This window comes from Podarcis muralis, chromosome 5 (assembly GCF_964188315.1).
Source record: "Podarcis muralis chromosome 5, rPodMur119.hap1.1, whole genome shotgun sequence".
NCBI lineage: Eukaryota > Metazoa > Chordata > Lepidosauria > Squamata > Lacertidae > Podarcis > Podarcis muralis.
In genome coordinates, this window is record NC_135659.1 from 97,842,065 (window position 1) to 97,857,860 (window position 15,796).

Here is a 15,796-nt window from a genome sequence, read left to right on the forward strand (position 1 = left end):
AAACAAATATGCATAATAAAATTACATGTCTAGTTAGACTTGCCTAAACAACCATTTTTAGAAGGCACTGAAAATAATACAGCAAAGGTGCTTGCCTAATCTTCATAGACAGGGAGTTCCAAACTTGCAAATGTGGAATGAATGTTATTTGGCATGTGTAAAAGTGTCAGTCCTGCAGATTGCATAAAGCAATCCTTCAGCTAAACTGGTTCCCTGCTGCTGCTGCTGCTGCTGCTGCTGCTGCTGTTACTGAGGCTGCTGCTGCTGATGATGATGATGACTTTATCTTCTTTGGTGATCATTCGTAGCCAAGTAAGATTGTCTTCCATAAACACGGTTTTAACAATGAGTCCGTAAGTGACTGTGGAGGCCAATTCTGGATCCACACGTCCTTCCACAGTGGGGACATTGCTTTCCAGGCGGGAGTTGATTACTGTGTGGATTTGCCAAGCATGCCTTCCTCTTAGCACGTTTCTCCCTTGCGTCCTGAGTTCGAGTGTCTTCAAAGCCCATGACACCTTTGGTAAAGGCTGTTCTCCAACTGGAGCGCTCGCAGGCCAGTGTTTCCCAGTTGTTGGTCTTTATATTACATTTTTAAAGATTTGCCTTGAGAGAGTCTTTGAACCTCTTTTGTTGACCACCAGCATTACGTTTTCCATTTTTAAGTTCGGAATAGAGTAGCTGCTTTGGAAGACGATAATTAGGCATCTGAACATGATCAGTGCAACAAAGTTGATGTTGAAGAATCATTGCTTCAACACTGGTGATGTTTGCTTCTTCCAGTACTCTGGCATTAGTTTGCCTGTCTTCCCAAGTGATGTGTAAAAAAATTTGGAGACACCGTTGATGGAATCTTTCAAGGAGTTGGAGATGGCGTTTATAAGTGGTCCATGTTTCAGAAGGATATAGTAAGGTTGGTAGTACAATAGCTTTGTAAACAAGCATTTTGGTTTCCCAGCAAATGTTGCAGTCCTCAAACACTCTGTGCTTCATTTGGGAGAAAGCCGCACTCACAGGGCTCAGGTGAGGCTGGATTTCGGCATCAATGTTGGCCCTTGTGCACCAAAGTCCTTTCCACAAAGGACTTTATATACTAATAGTAATACACTGACATTACCAGTCCCTATACAGTGGTACCTCGGGTTAAGTAACCCAGAAATAGTACCTTGGGTTAAGAACTTTGCTTCAGGATGAGAACAGAAATCGCGCAGCAGCAGTGCAGCAGCAGTGGGAGGCCCCATTAGCTAAAGTGGTACCTCAGGTTAAGAACAGTTTCAGGTTAAGAACAGACCTCCAGAACAAATTAGGTTCTTAACCCGAGGTACCACTGTATCTCCATACAGCTGAAGAAGTTGGTTGTATTCCATGAAAGCTGCTGCCACAATAAAAATTGTTAGCTTTTAGGGTGCCACAAGTCTCTTTGTTATAAAATCAACTTAAAAGGAACACTCATCCCATAGTGATAGCTGGCGTTTTCTTCCTGTAGCACCATGGTTACAAAAATATATCTTTTTCAGAGCATCCACAAAAACATCCGATAAGACTTCAATGTGAAACTGATTAATTGAAATATCGGGTTTCTGCTCCATTGGCTGTTTTATCCCAGCCCTGTGTCATTTTGCACGGGAATTTCACTGCTGAGAAAGCATTTAGTACAATGAAACTGGTGTCCGGAGGGGGGGGCGGTGGGGGACTGCAAGGGGGAAAGGGCATGTGTGTGACAAGTTAATCCCCCAACCCCTCCTGCCACTTCATTCCCCGTCACCCACTCCTGACTTTATTCAGCTAACACATCCCATCAGCATAAGGATTTTTGCTTGCACAATGGGGCTTCCTCCCATCTCTCCCCCGCCCCCCATGTTCCAGAGGATTCATTGAACTCTCGGAACAGATGTAGGGGATGCACGGGAAGGGGGAGGAGAGGGGGTAGTTTCATGGCGCAAAAAGAAATCCTTGCACTGATGAAATGAGTCATTCAATGCTACTTTGGACACAACCTTTTGGACACACAAAGGAGAAGCAGCAGCTTTCAAACTGAAATGCTTCTGCTGAAAATTGACATTCAGCTGTTAACATGTGCCACATCACGCGCTGTGGACCATAACACATAATATTTTTCAGGCACTGGATGTAGGAGCAGGCATGCATTCTGTAAAGGGACCCCTGACCATTAGGTCCAGTCGTGGCCGACTCTGGGGTTGCAGTGCTCATCTTGCTTTATTGGCCAAGGGAGCCGGCGTACAGCTTCCGGGTCATGTGGCCAGCACGACTAAGCCACTTCTGGCGAACCAGAGCAGCGCACAGAAACACCGTTTACCTTCCCGCTGGAGAGGTACCTATTTATCTACTTGCACTTTGACATGCATTCAAACTGCTAGGTGCACAGGAGCAGGGACCGAGCAACGGGAGCTCACTCCGTCGCGGGGATTGGAACTGCCGACCTTCTGATTGACAAGTCCTAGGCTCTGTGGTTTAACCCACAGCGCCACCCGCGTCCCATATGCATTCTGTAACTTGTGCTTAATGCAAGCATGCCTCTTTAGACACCTTGATGGCCCCATGCCAGTCCCGCTGTAAATTGTCACTTGGTTTTAAACTGTTTCTTAAATAATAGAATTCCTTGCTACCCTTCCCCCATTCCTTATCTTCACTGTCGTATAAATAGATAAACACTTCATTGCCCTAAGGTTGCAGTCTGAGCATACCGCAATGTTGGGTGTTTCTTAAATGTGATGGGTTGTGAATAAATGCTTCCTGTCTGCTCATAGCCCAGCCGGCACTCGCTGTGGCAGATAATTATTCATTGTTGAACCCAAAGCTGAACATCAGCTGAGGAGCATGGCGGCTGGAGTTTGGGTTTTTGTCCTGTCCACGGCAGCATCCAGTGATCTCCTAAGCCCTGCCCTTGTTGCCATGACAACTCTTTGCATGGGTTGAAACAATCAGGGATGCCTCATCACAGTTCTGTGTAGTGCTGGGAAGCTGTGGGGGGTGCTTTGGGGGGCAGGGAAGGAGATCAAGGATATGGTTGTGCACCAAATCTGCAGCTCGGGTGGTTGTGCTGAGCAAACGACTTATGGAAAGATGCTTGCATTTGCTCATTGAATTTTTGCTAAGAAGCTTCTCATGTTTGGAAAATGTTATGTCTGAACCAGCTCAGTGACATGCCAGGAATCCCCTGTACTTTTGAAGTGAGAGATGAACCCAGGGCTTCCAAAAATACATGCTGAATTATTTGATTGTAATCTAAGGAATGTTGGGGCTTCCTAACTTTCCAGAAATCTGAGATTAAAAGGATTCAGCAGAATCTGTGAATTGCATCCTCTATGCATTGGGAAGATCTTAAAGTACCCGGATTTGAAACCAGTGTCATTCCCATGTAGTCGTCTGTAATCGTGCATTCATGCCACTAGCATAGCAGCATATCCACAGGATTGCCATCAAAGTGTGGAATTGCATATTAGTGCAAAATCTTCACATTTTTAAATTCCTATTTTTGACACGTTTCTGGTCCTTAAGTCTGGAATTCAGATTTGAAAATGCGCTCACGGTGCCTTGTGATATCACAGAAGTTGTGCTGAGGAGCAGAGGACGTCTGAACAGGGAATCCTCTGGCCAGCAGCTGCCTCTTAAATGCCCTTCTGCATAATAGAGAAGGAAAACGAGTTATGCAAAATACGTAAAGTGTGTGTTGATTTCTAGGCACAGGGTTGCGATAATGTTTTTCAGTGGCTTTTCTAGATTGGTGGTTGTGGTAATAAATAACAGCCAGCCAACACTGTCATCCTCTGTGCCTTCAGTTCTGCAAATCCTGAAATTACTTTTCCCCTCCTTCCTTGCAGCTGCAGTGTTGATGGCTTTACACTGCTGAGTCACTGCTCTGCCAGAGATCTCTTATAATTCCCCTGCCTTTCATAGCAGTCAAAATGCTTGGAGTGTTATTGGCAGTTTCTTCTCTCCACCCCTTTTCCTCACTCCCACATTTGTCCATTTTTATTTCCCTAGGCAGAATTAGTGATACGTTTGCGTCTGGTTGATCAGTACAGGCTCAAAATGCTGGAATAGAGAAGGGCTTTTGATCTTCTTAAATTCTTATGATCAGGCTGGTGGTAGAGGAAAGCCTGTATGTTGCAGACCGCTAGCCTCAGGGTCTGGAGGCCAGAAACGGATTCTCACATGCATACATACCCACAACTGTGTCCCAAATCACTGCCAACTTAACCTTCTCCCACAGTATTTAAAGGGAGCCGTTGAGAACTGAGCCCAGTTTTGCATGGCCTGACCTGGATTCACTTCCTTTGCCAACTCAGAGCAGGGATAGTCAATTGGTTCTCTCCAGCCATTGCTGAACTACAACGTCCATCACCCATGACCACTGGCTGACCAATGGAGGTTCAGCGACATCTGGATAGCATCATACTGGCTACACACGGGAGCCAGTCAGGCGCAGAGAAAAAATGGCAAGGACAGAGAAGGAAAGGGGACAGAGCTCACTCTCTGGTGAACTGGGTTCGATTCCCCGCTCCTCCACATGCAGCTGCAGGGTGACCTTGGACCAGTCACACTTCTCTGAAGTCTCTCAGCCCCACTCACCTCACAATGTTTGTTGTGGCGGAGGAAGGGAAAGGAGAATGTTAGCCGCTTTGAGACTCCTTAGGGTAGTGATAAAGTGGGATATCAAATCCATACTACTACTACTACTACTACTACTACTCTTCTTCTTCTTCTTCTTCTTCTTCTTCTTCTTCTTCTTCTTCTTCTTCTTCTTCTTCTTCTTCTTCTTCTTCTTCTGCCTTCACCTGAGCCAGACCATTGGTCCACCTAGTTCATGGGTAGGCAAACTAAGGCCCAGGGGCCAGATCCGGCCCAATCGCCTTCTCAATCCCACCCGTGGACAGTCCGGGAATCAGCGTGTTTTTACATGAGTAGAATGTGTCCTTTGATTTGAAATGCATCCCTGGGTTATTTGTGGGGCATAGGAATTCGTTCATCCCCCCCCCCAAAGAAATAGTATGGGCCCCCCCCCACAAGGTCTGAGGGACAGTGGACCGGCCCCCTGCTGAAAAGGTTTGTTGACCCCTGGCCTAGTTAGTCTAGCTCATTACTCTAGCAGGAACTCTCCATGGTCCTAGGAAGAGAACTTTCCCAGTTATAAGAACATAACAGTTGTGAGTCGAGGACCCGCCACCCGCTTAGGGATAAATAAGACACAAGGACACATGTATTTTAGGTTAATGGGCTAAAGAAAACCACAACTTTATTGTTTACAGCATGTGAGTGGTATTGGCTTAGGCATTGGATCAAATAAACTGTATATGACTCCACCCCGCTCAGCGGGGAGTCATCTGAAGGTTAACAACCAGGGGGAGGAGCTTGTTGATGCAAATACAACTGGAAGCTCCCCCATGATGTCACCGGGGGTTGTGCCATGGCCCTAGCCACCAGCAGGGCATTGGACAGGATCCACGACCGGCGGATCCTTTAACGGCATACCCAAAAGAGGAGGGGTAGATGATGGCCCATACCCAATCCTCCAACACAGGACACATATTCCAATGCCTAACCGCCAATACCAGAAAGTTGTGATGAGTTGCTACGAGGTAGGCGAAAAACCAACAGGCTGTTGCCAATTTGCCAAATGGATAAAAATTCCTACCAGGCCTCTTGGGCAACCAAGGCAACCAACCAACGACTCCAGGCGGCAGCAGGAGGGAACACTGCTGCCGCGGCTGCTTGAATGCAGCTAAACCCCACCCCCAAGCCAGCCCTATTGGCTGGCTGATGGGCGCGGCAGCCAGGAAACTAACACAGGGGGCTGAATACGCCCGCCCCTAGCAACACAGGAACCGGCTCCCGCTCATAACTCCTCCCCTCTGGTAGGAGAAGAGGCTTTTGCTTCAGCAGACCAATGGTCCATGTACTTCAGCATCCTTAAAGGTAAAGGGACCCCTGACCATTAGGTCCAGTCATGGCCGACTCTGGGGTTGCACGCTCATCTCACTCCATAGGCCGAGGGAGCCGGCATACAGCTTCCAGGTCATGTGGACAGCATGACTAAGCCGCTTTTGGTGAACCAGAACAGTGCACAGAAATGGTGTTTACCTTCCCGCCGAAGCGGTACCTATTTATCTACTTGCACTTTGACATGCTTTCGAACTGCTAGGTTGGCAGGAGCAGGGACTGAGCAACGGGAGCTCACTCCGTTGCGGGGATTGGAACCGCCGACCTTCTGATCGGCAAGTCCTAGGCTCTGTGGTTTAACCCACAGCGCCACCCATGTCCCTTACAGCTTCCTTATGATGGTTTTAACTGGAGATGCCAAGAGGTAAACTGGGACTTTCTACAAGCAAGATATGTAGCCTATCACTCATCTGCAGCTGCTCTTCAAAAGTGTAACCCGTTTTAACAAATATGTTGCTGCCTAGAATTTCCATCAAGGTGCTCTTTCAAAGCTCTGGATTTCAAATGATCTTCCCACCAAGCTGTGCACATTATGAAATGTACAGCCCTAGGTCTATGTGATATGATCTGCGGGGGCTCCCCATTTGTGGAATGCTCTCCCCCAAGTAGGCCCGCCTTCATTACATATCTTTAGGCGCTAGGCAAAAAACATTCCTCCACTCCCAGGCCTTTGGCTAATTAAACAATTTATGGCCTTTGTGGGCGGGGTGTTGTTTGTTAGTATAGTATGTATTTTTGTGTTCTCGTATTGTAAACTGACCTGTGATCCTCAAATGATGGGTGGTATGGAAACTGAATAAATAGAATAAATGAATATTCTGCAGTGTGTCTGCTCTTAAGAGACACCTATGAATTCAGGATTTGAACATACCGGTTTGCTTTGCAGAGGGAAGTGTGTGGGTGTTTTTACGTCGGAGCTGCTCTCCCCTCTCACTCTGTGCGGTTCCTTCGTCACTGCTTTAACCTTGACATGACAATTTCGTGTTCCAAGTTTTCTGTGGCTTCTTTCCCCAGTCCTCCCACACCATTCGTCACCATGGAGAACCGAACTCTTCCAGAAGCCTTTATTCTTTTCTTGCTACTTTTTAAAAGGAGCAATTAGTAGGTTGGAAGGACTAATTTTTGTTGGCGGGGGAGTTCTGCTTCCCCCACTCCTCTAGACCTCTTGTCTGAGCAGTGAATTCAGGGTGAGGCCCCACATATATGTTCATTGCTTGAGAATGGCCAAATGGGTTCACCTGTGTATCTTGGATAGCATTGCACCAAAGTTGGCTTTGGGTAATATGCAAGGTCTTTCTGCGGTAATCATATTGCTATGAGTTCAGGGGAGAGGAAGTAGGATGTATGTGATACCTTTCTAATCCATGAACCCAGCAATTAAAATATAATTAAACTATAAGCCAGGCTAAGAGGGACACGGGTGGCGCTGTGGGTAAAACCTCAGTGCCTAGGACTTGCCAATCGCATGGTCGGCGGTTCGAATCCCCGTGGTGGGGTGCGCTCCCGTCGTTCGGTCCCAGCGCCTGCCAACCTAGCAGTTCGAAAGCACCCCCGGGTGCAAGTAGATAAATAGGTACAGCTCTGGTGGGAAGGTAAACGGCGTTTCTGTGTGCTGCGCTGGCTCGCCTGATGCAGCTTATCATGCTGGCCACGTGACCCGGAAGTGTCTGTGGACAGCGCTGGCTCCCAGTCTATAGAGTGAGATGAGTGCACAACCCTAGAGTCTGGCAAGACTGGCCCGTATGGGCAGGGGTATCTTTATAAGCCAGGCTAGCTTCTTGTGTGGAGGTGACCACCTGGGTGATGGGCCATTAAGAGAACAAAGGAAAGGGACAACATGCAAGACAACAGATGGATCTCTCTCAATTCAGAGATACTGTAGTTAAAAGGACAAAGCCTAAGTTTGGAGTTGAAAGTGGCAGCGGTTTGTCCCAGCTCCTGCCCACCTAGCAGTTCGAAAGCACGTCAAAGTGCAAGCAGATCAATAGGTACCACTCTGGTGGGAAGGTAAACGGCGTTTCCGTGCGCTGCTCTGGTTCGCCAGAAGCGGCTTAGTCATGCTGGCCACATGACCCGGAAGCTGTATGCCAGCTCCCTCGGCCAATAAAGCGAGATGAGCACCGCAACCCCAGAGCCGGTCACGACTGGACCTAATGGTCAGGGGTCCCTTTACCCTTTACCTTTAAAGCAGCCAGCTGCACAGAGAGTCAGAGCAACATTTGAGAGCAGTGTTTGATTTCTGTTTGAATCAAAGGCTTTGGCTATGGAAGAAACATGCCCCAATTGGGGTGCTAATGCTGTGAACCCCTCTATCATAGGCTCAGGTTGTATGTAGGTGTGAATAAACCATATATCATGAAAACACCACACTCTGCTGTGCCTCATTCCCAAAGGAAGCATGAGCCCTAAGTGCGCCTGGAACCCCTAGAATCTTGCACTGCTCAGAAATTGGGGTTGTATTCAACAATATGCAGTGGCTCACTTCATTCTGTTGGTTTCCAGTCCCAGCTAATGGTGCTGGTATTGTATAAATAATATAATTTATTATTTATACCCCGCCCATCTGGCTGGTTTCCCCAGCCACTCTGGACAGCTTCCAACAAAGCATTAAAATACGGTGGTCTGTTAAACATTAAAAGCTTCCCTAAACAGGGCTGCCTTCAGATGTCTTTTAAAAATAAGATAGCTGCTTATTTCCTTCACATCTGAAGGGAGGGCGTTCCACAAAAGTCTGGTAGTTGTTGTTCTCTTTGACATCTGATGGGAGGGTGTTCCACAGGGCGCGCGCCACCACCGAGAAGGCCCTCTGCCTAGTTCCCTGTAGCTTTGCTTCTCACAGCGAGGGAACCGCCAGAAGGCCCTCGGCGCTGGACCTCAGTGTCTGGGCAGAACGATGAGAGTGGAGATGCTCCTTCAGGTATACTGGACCGAGGCAGTTTAGGGCTTTAAAGGTCAGCACCAATACTTTGACTTGTGCTTGGAAAAGTATTGACCTTGGGTCTGGAGTACATGAAGGCGAGAATTCTCCCCTACACTTCTCTTATCCCTAATATTGTTCCTTGATATCTGATAGAGGCTACCTAAACAAGGGATGCGGGTAACACTGTGGTCTAAACCACTGAGCCTCCTGGGCTTACCAATCGGAAGGCCGATGGTTCGAATCCCCACAATGGGGTGAGCTCCCGTTGCTCTGTCCCAGCTCCTGCCAACCTAGCAGTTCGAAAGCAGGCCAGTGAAAGTAGATAAATAGGTACCACTGTGGCGAGAAGGTAAACAATGTTTCCGTGCACTCTGGTTTCTGTCACGGTGTTCCGTTGCACCAGAATCGGTTTAGTCCTGCTGGCCACATGACCCGGAAAGCTGTCTGTGGACAGACGCCAGCTCCCTTGGCCAAAAAGCGAGATGAGAGCCGCAACTCCATAGTCGCCTTTGACTGGACTTAACCATCCAGGGATCCTTTATCTTTACCTTACTTAAAAAAGAAGAGCTAGTATAGCACAGTGACCAAGAGTCTGAGGCTATTTCTGTCATGGATGGTTTAACTGAGATTCCTGCATTGCAGGGGTTACTCTACATCAGTGTTCCCCAACCTTGGGCCTCCAGCTGTTTTTGGACTACAACTCCCATCATCCCTCGCTACCAGTGGTCAAGGATGATGGGAATTGTAGTCCAAAAACAGCTGGAGGCCCAAGGTTGGGGAACACTGCTCTAGATGACCCTGAAATTCCCTTCCAACTCTACAATTATGTAATTTTATGTAAACCCCACCCCTGTGCACGCTCAGTGCTCTCCCACCATTGGCGTGCACATGAACATTAGCCACAATCCATATCTATCTTGCCATTTCCTATGAAATATTTGGTGCATTTTCCCCAAAACCAGCTTTGATTCAAATTCTGACAATAGAACAACCTCCCTGCATTTTAAGAGGATAATGTGTTTGCAGCCTGAGCTTTTAATCAGGAAGGTTGTGATTGAAGTGGCACTTTTGCTGTGAACTCACTAGGCGGCAATACTGACTTACATAAGGTAAAGGTAAAGGTACCCCTGCCTGTATGGGCCAGTCTTGACAGACTCTAGGGTTGTGCGCCCATCTCACTCAAGAGGCCGGGGTCCAGCGCTGTCCGGAGACACTTCCGGGTCACGTGGCCAGCGTGACAAAGCTGCATCTGGCGAGCCAGCGCAGCACACGGAACGCCGTTTACCTTCCCGCTGGTAAGCGGTCCCTATTTATCTACTTGCACCCGAAGGTGCTTTCGAACTGCTAGGTTGGCAGGCGCTGGGACCGAACGACGGGAGCGCACCCCGCCGCGGGGATTCGAACCGCCGACCTTTCGATCGGCAAGTCCTAGGCGCTGAGGCTTTAACCCACAGCACCACCTGCGTCCCTACTGACTTAGATAACAGGGCGGTTATTGACATTTGTTTAGTGTCATGCTAAGCGCTCAAGGCCTTAACAGTGCTGGCACCCTTACAGTGGAACTCCCTTTCAAAAGAAGCTGCCCTCCTGGTTTTTAGGAAGTGCTGTGTATCAGAACTCTTTCAAGGATAGTATGGGCTGTTGAGGTGATGGGTGTGTCTTGGAGGAGTGAAGATACTGGGCTTGGGGGCTAGCCCACAGACCAGGGGTCAGCAACCTAAGGCCCATGAGCCACAAGCGGGTGGCACTGTGGGTTAAACCACAGAGCCTAGGGCTTGCCGATCAGAAGGTCGGCGGTTCGAATCCCCGCGACGGGGTGAGCTCCTGTTGCTTGGTCCCTGCTCCTGCCAACCTAGCAGTTCGAAAGCATGTCAAAGTGCAAGTAGATAAATAGGTACCACTCTGGCGGGAAGGTAAACGGCGTTTCCGTGCGCTGCTCTGGTTCGCCAGAAGCGGCTTAGTCCTGCTGGCCACGTGACCCAGAAGCTGTACGCCGGCTCCCTCGGCCAGTAAAACGAGATGAGCGCTGCAACCCCAGAGTCGGTCACGACTGGACCTAATGGTCAGGGGTCCCTTTACCTTTACCTTTTTTAAAAAATAAATAAATAAATCCTTAAATAGCAGCCCAGGGGGTATGATCAGGGCTGAGCCTGTAATGAAGAGGGAGGATTTGCAGTTTGGCTCTGTATATAAGAATTTGTTCATGCAAACAACTTTCTTGATGTTACAGTGATGAACAAGTATGTGTGAAATGATGCTTAGCTGCAGGGCTTGCAGGTACCCTAAACCAGTGTATAAGCCTTTAAATGTGCTTTGTAAAGCTGCCTTCTGGCTGTGTCCTCAGTCAACTCCAAAAGTGGTGTTGGTTCGGTGTGTTTTTATTTATTTATTTAAGTATTTATAGACTATGCTTCCATAAAAATACAACGTGGCAGTATGCAGCCCATCAAGTTGCAATAAGGTCAATAAAAAACATCAATAAAACGTTCATAAAAGCATCAGTAAAAACAAAAAGAGATCCTAGTTTGTAAAAATCAGACTCACGCGGCAAAGGCCTGTCTGAATTAACAATAGGTTTTCGGGCACAGATTCTGTGCATTCCCAAGAGCCACCAGAAAGGCTAAAGTGCAAAAACGTTCTTGTAGCCTAGTCCTATAAATGTTTGCTTAGACGAAGGGTCCATCAAGTTCAGGGGAGCTTTCTCCTGAGTAACTGCACCTAGCACAAAAGCTTTGGGGTTGCTTGTGGAATCAGCCTGTTTTATGTCTATACTGTTTCACGAGCACAGCCCCTGCTGTTTTCTGCAACCCAGAACCCCTCTAAGCTTTTGTCTAGCCAAACTGCCCTCCCTAAATTCCTTTCCTTTGCCACCCTCTGGTGCAGCCAGGGTGCTGGGTTTTTCCCGGCTCAGTGCTGCAGTCAGCAGGCTTCGCTCTGGCTGCGTCTCTTCCGTCGCAGCACGCAAGCAAGCCGGGTGATGACTAATCGTGGCGCATTAGCAAAAACCCCTGCAGCTTTGCATCTTGGGGAGAAAGACTCCATCGATTGGGGAGCTTTTATCCAGAAAGGCAGCCTGCTCTGCACACAGCTGGAGACTCCCCCCCCCCCAGCGTCTCCCCACTTCCCTTCCTCTCGGGAGTGAAGGGATAAAACACAGGTTGCAAAGTTTAGCGGAACCTACTGTCTTACTCCCCCTTTGTGAAACTCAGGACAGTTTCTTCTGAAGATGTGTGGTGTCTTTGTGTAAAATCAAAACTGGTTTTGTTTACAGGATGGAAGAGTTCTTGGGACCTAAATGATTAAGGCCCAAAATATCTTAAAGGTAAAGGTAAAGGTACCCCTGCCCGTACGGGCCAGTCTTGACAGACTCGGGGGTTGTGCGCCCATCTCACTCAAGAGGCCGGGGGCCAGCGCTGTCCGGAGACACTTCCAGGTCACGTGGCCAGCGTGACAAAGCTGCATCTGGTGAGCCAGAGCAGCACACGGAACGCCGTTTACCTTCCCACTAGTAAGCGGTCCCTATTTATCTACTTGCACCCGGGGGTGCTTTCGAACTGCTAGGTTGGCAGGCGCTGGGACCGAGCAGCGGGAGCGCACCCCGTCGCGGGGATTCGAACCGCCGACCTTTTGATCGGCAAGCCCTAGGCGCTGAGGCTTTTACCCACAGCGCCACCCGCGTCCCTCTAAGGCCCAAAATATCTTAAAATGCAACAATATGTTAAGACAAACACCATCCTGTGTGTTAAGATCAGCAAAGATGTTCAAGTGGTAGTGGGGTGTAACAGGACATTCTCTGCAGCAGCCCCACAAGTGTGGGGTTCTCTTCCTGTAGAGGTGCATCTGATGTCCTCATTGTAGGGCTATTGCTATATGCTGACGACCTAACTCTTTACCCATCCTTTGAGTTACATATTTTAGAGATTACCTTTATTCTCTGTTTCTAAATTGCATTTCAGGTGTTGTGTTATACGTTACCTTTATCTGATCTTCAGTTGTAGCATCTTGGAGTTTTTCGAACCTGCCCTGGGATCTTATGGTGAAGAGTGGATAACATATCCTACAAATAAATAAACGAACACAGTTCAGGGACAAATTCCAGCCAGGCAAAGGTGCTCAAGGAAAGCCTGGAGCAGGGTCAGTGACCTGTGGAAGAGACAGGACCTAAGGAAAGTCCCAGGGGCCAGGCAGAGCTCTGGAGGGCCGCATTTGACTCTTGAGAAGTAGTGGACCATTAGAAGAGCAGCCTGGATCAGGCCAGTGGACCATCTAGTCCAGCATCCTTTAACAACAACAACAACAACAACAATTTATACCCCACCCATCTGGCTGGGCTTCCCCAGCCACTCTGGGCAGCTTCCAACAAAAGATTAAAATACAGTAGTCCATCAAACATTAAAAGCTTCCCTAAACAGGGCTGCCTTCAGATGTCTTCTAAAAGTCTGGTAGTTGTTGTTCTCTTTGACATCTGGTGGGAGGGCGTTCCACAGGGCAGGGGCCACTACCAAGAAGGCCCTCTGCCTGGTTCCCTGTATCTTGGCTTCTCGCAGCAAGGGAACCGCCAGGAGGCCCTCAGCGCTAGACTCAGTGTCCAGGCTGAACAATGGGGGTGGAGATGCTCCTTCATGTATACAGGACCGAGGCGTAATAAATAATAATAATAATTTATTTATACCCCGCCCATCTGGCTGGGTTTCCCCAGCCACTCTGGGCAGCTTCCAACACATTAAAACACAGTAATGCATCAAACTTTAAAAGCTTCTCTAAACAGGGCTGCCTTCAGATGTCATCTAAAAGTCTGGTAGTTGTTGTTCTCTTTGACATCTGGTGGGAGGGCGTTCCACAGGGCGGGTGCCACTACCGAGAAGGCCCTCTGCCTGGTTCCTTGTAACTTGGCTTCTCACAGCGAGGGAACCTCCAGAAGGCCCTCGGCGCTGGACATCAGTGTCCGGGCAGAACGATGGGGGTGGAGAGCCAGTGTGGTGTAGTGGTTAAGAGCGGTAGTCACGTAATCTGGGTAACCGGGTTCGCGTCTCCGCTCCTCCACATGCAGCTGCTGGGTGACCTTGGGCCAGTCACACTTCTGTGAAGTCTCTCAGCCCCACTCACCTCACAGAGTGTTTGTTGTGGGGGAGGAAGGGAAAGGAGAATGTTAGCCGCTTTGAGACTCCTGAAGGGGAGTGAAAGGCGGGATATCAAATCCAAACTCTTCTTCTTCTTCTTCTTCCTTCAGATATACTTGGACAAGGCCGTTTAGGGCTTTAAAGGTCAGCACCAACACTTTGAATTGTGCTCGGAAATGTACTGGGAGCCAATGTAGGTCTTTCAAGACGTGTGTTATGTGGTCTCAGCGGCCGCTCCCAGTCCCCAGTCTAGCTGCCGCATTCTGGATTAGTTGCAGTTTCCTGGTCACCTTCAAAGGTAGCCCCACGTAGAGCGCATTGCAGTAGTCCAAGCAAAAGATAACCAGTGGCCAACCAGATGTCTATGAGAAGCCTGCAAGCAACACCCAAGCACAAGAGCCCTCTCCCCACTTCTGATTCCCAGCACCTGGTGTTCAGAAGCATAATGCCTCTAACTGTGTAGGAAAGAGCACTGCCACTGATAGACTTAAAGGTAAAGGGTCCCCTGACCATTAGGTCCAGTCGTGGCCGACTCTGGGGTTGCGGCGCTCATCTCGCTTTCTTGGCCGAGGGAGCTGGCATACAGCTTCCAGGTCATGTGGCCAGCATGACTAAGCCGCTTCTGGCGAACCAGAGCAGCGCACAGAAACGCCGTTTACCTTCCCACCAGAGCGGTACCTATTTATCTACTTGCACTTTGACGTGCTTTTGAACTGGTAGGTTGGCAGGAGCAGGGCCAGAGCAATGAGAGCTTACCCCGTCACGGGGATTCGAACCACCAACCTTCTGATTGGCAAGTCCTAGGCTCTGTGGTTTAACCCACAGCGCCACCCGCGTCCCTACTTAGCCTCCCTGAATTTGCCCAGTCCTCTTTTAAAGCTATCCAAGTTGATGGTCATTACTGCGTCCAGCAGGAGCCAGTTCCACAGGTTAACTCTGCAGCACCGCATGTAGAAGTACTTTCTCCTGTGCCAATTATAGAAACTTGGCACAAAGCTGCAGAGGCATCCTGGGGCAATTTGCCTGCCACACGGTTCCATTTCCTCTGCTCCCTTTCTCCCCTTCTCCTTCCTCACTCTCATCCCTGAGCGCAATTCAGAATTATTATCTGATCGTTCATTGATTCGTTAATGGCCGTGACAATTGTTCCCTGTCTCTCTGAATAGGGCTGGGAGGAGATTTCGGTGTATCCGTTTTGCATGTGGAGTTTGTCATTCTCCAAAAGATGACCATCTGCTATAACCCAAAGTCTAGTTCAGGCCCCAAAACAGGACCAGGCTGGAGAGAGGGAGATGAGTTTTATGAGGCCGTGGGGATGAAGGCGAGCCAGCTGGGACAAAAGAAAGCATTTTTTAAAAATCTGTTCCTTTTTAAGATGTATAAACTGTGCTTTTGTCCACATATGGATTCCAGGGTGGCCTACATAAAAATAGAAATATCCCTACATAGAAATATTTCACATCCCTGAACAGGAAGATGAAATCCACCAGCCCTAAATAAAAGGGGGGAGTCATGTTCTGATCCTGCCATACATACCCCATTGTTAGAAGGACTTTGTTATCCATTGTGTTCACACTGCACCTTGTCCTTTCCACCTTTATGGACTCAACCAAGGAACAAGGTAGGAGCCCATCTTTGAAGGAGGCTGTGCCTGGAGGAAGAACTGTGAGGGAGGAGACTCCATCTGGCAAGGCCTCCTTCCACCTGCCGTGCTCCACCCTCTAGTCTCTGCTTCTCAATTTGTATTGTATTATTTCATGTACTGTGGCTTGCCGTTGTTTTACTGATTATAGTT

The 15,796-nt window shown here is 48.6% G+C and overlaps 1 protein-coding gene across 3 annotated transcripts in view; it reads left to right on the forward strand.

The window, feature by feature from the left end:
• SNPH (syntaphilin) overlaps positions 1-15,796 on the forward strand; it is a 44,057-nt gene that overhangs the window by 14,257 nt on the left and 14,004 nt on the right. The gene's annotated exons all lie outside the window — the stretch shown is intronic.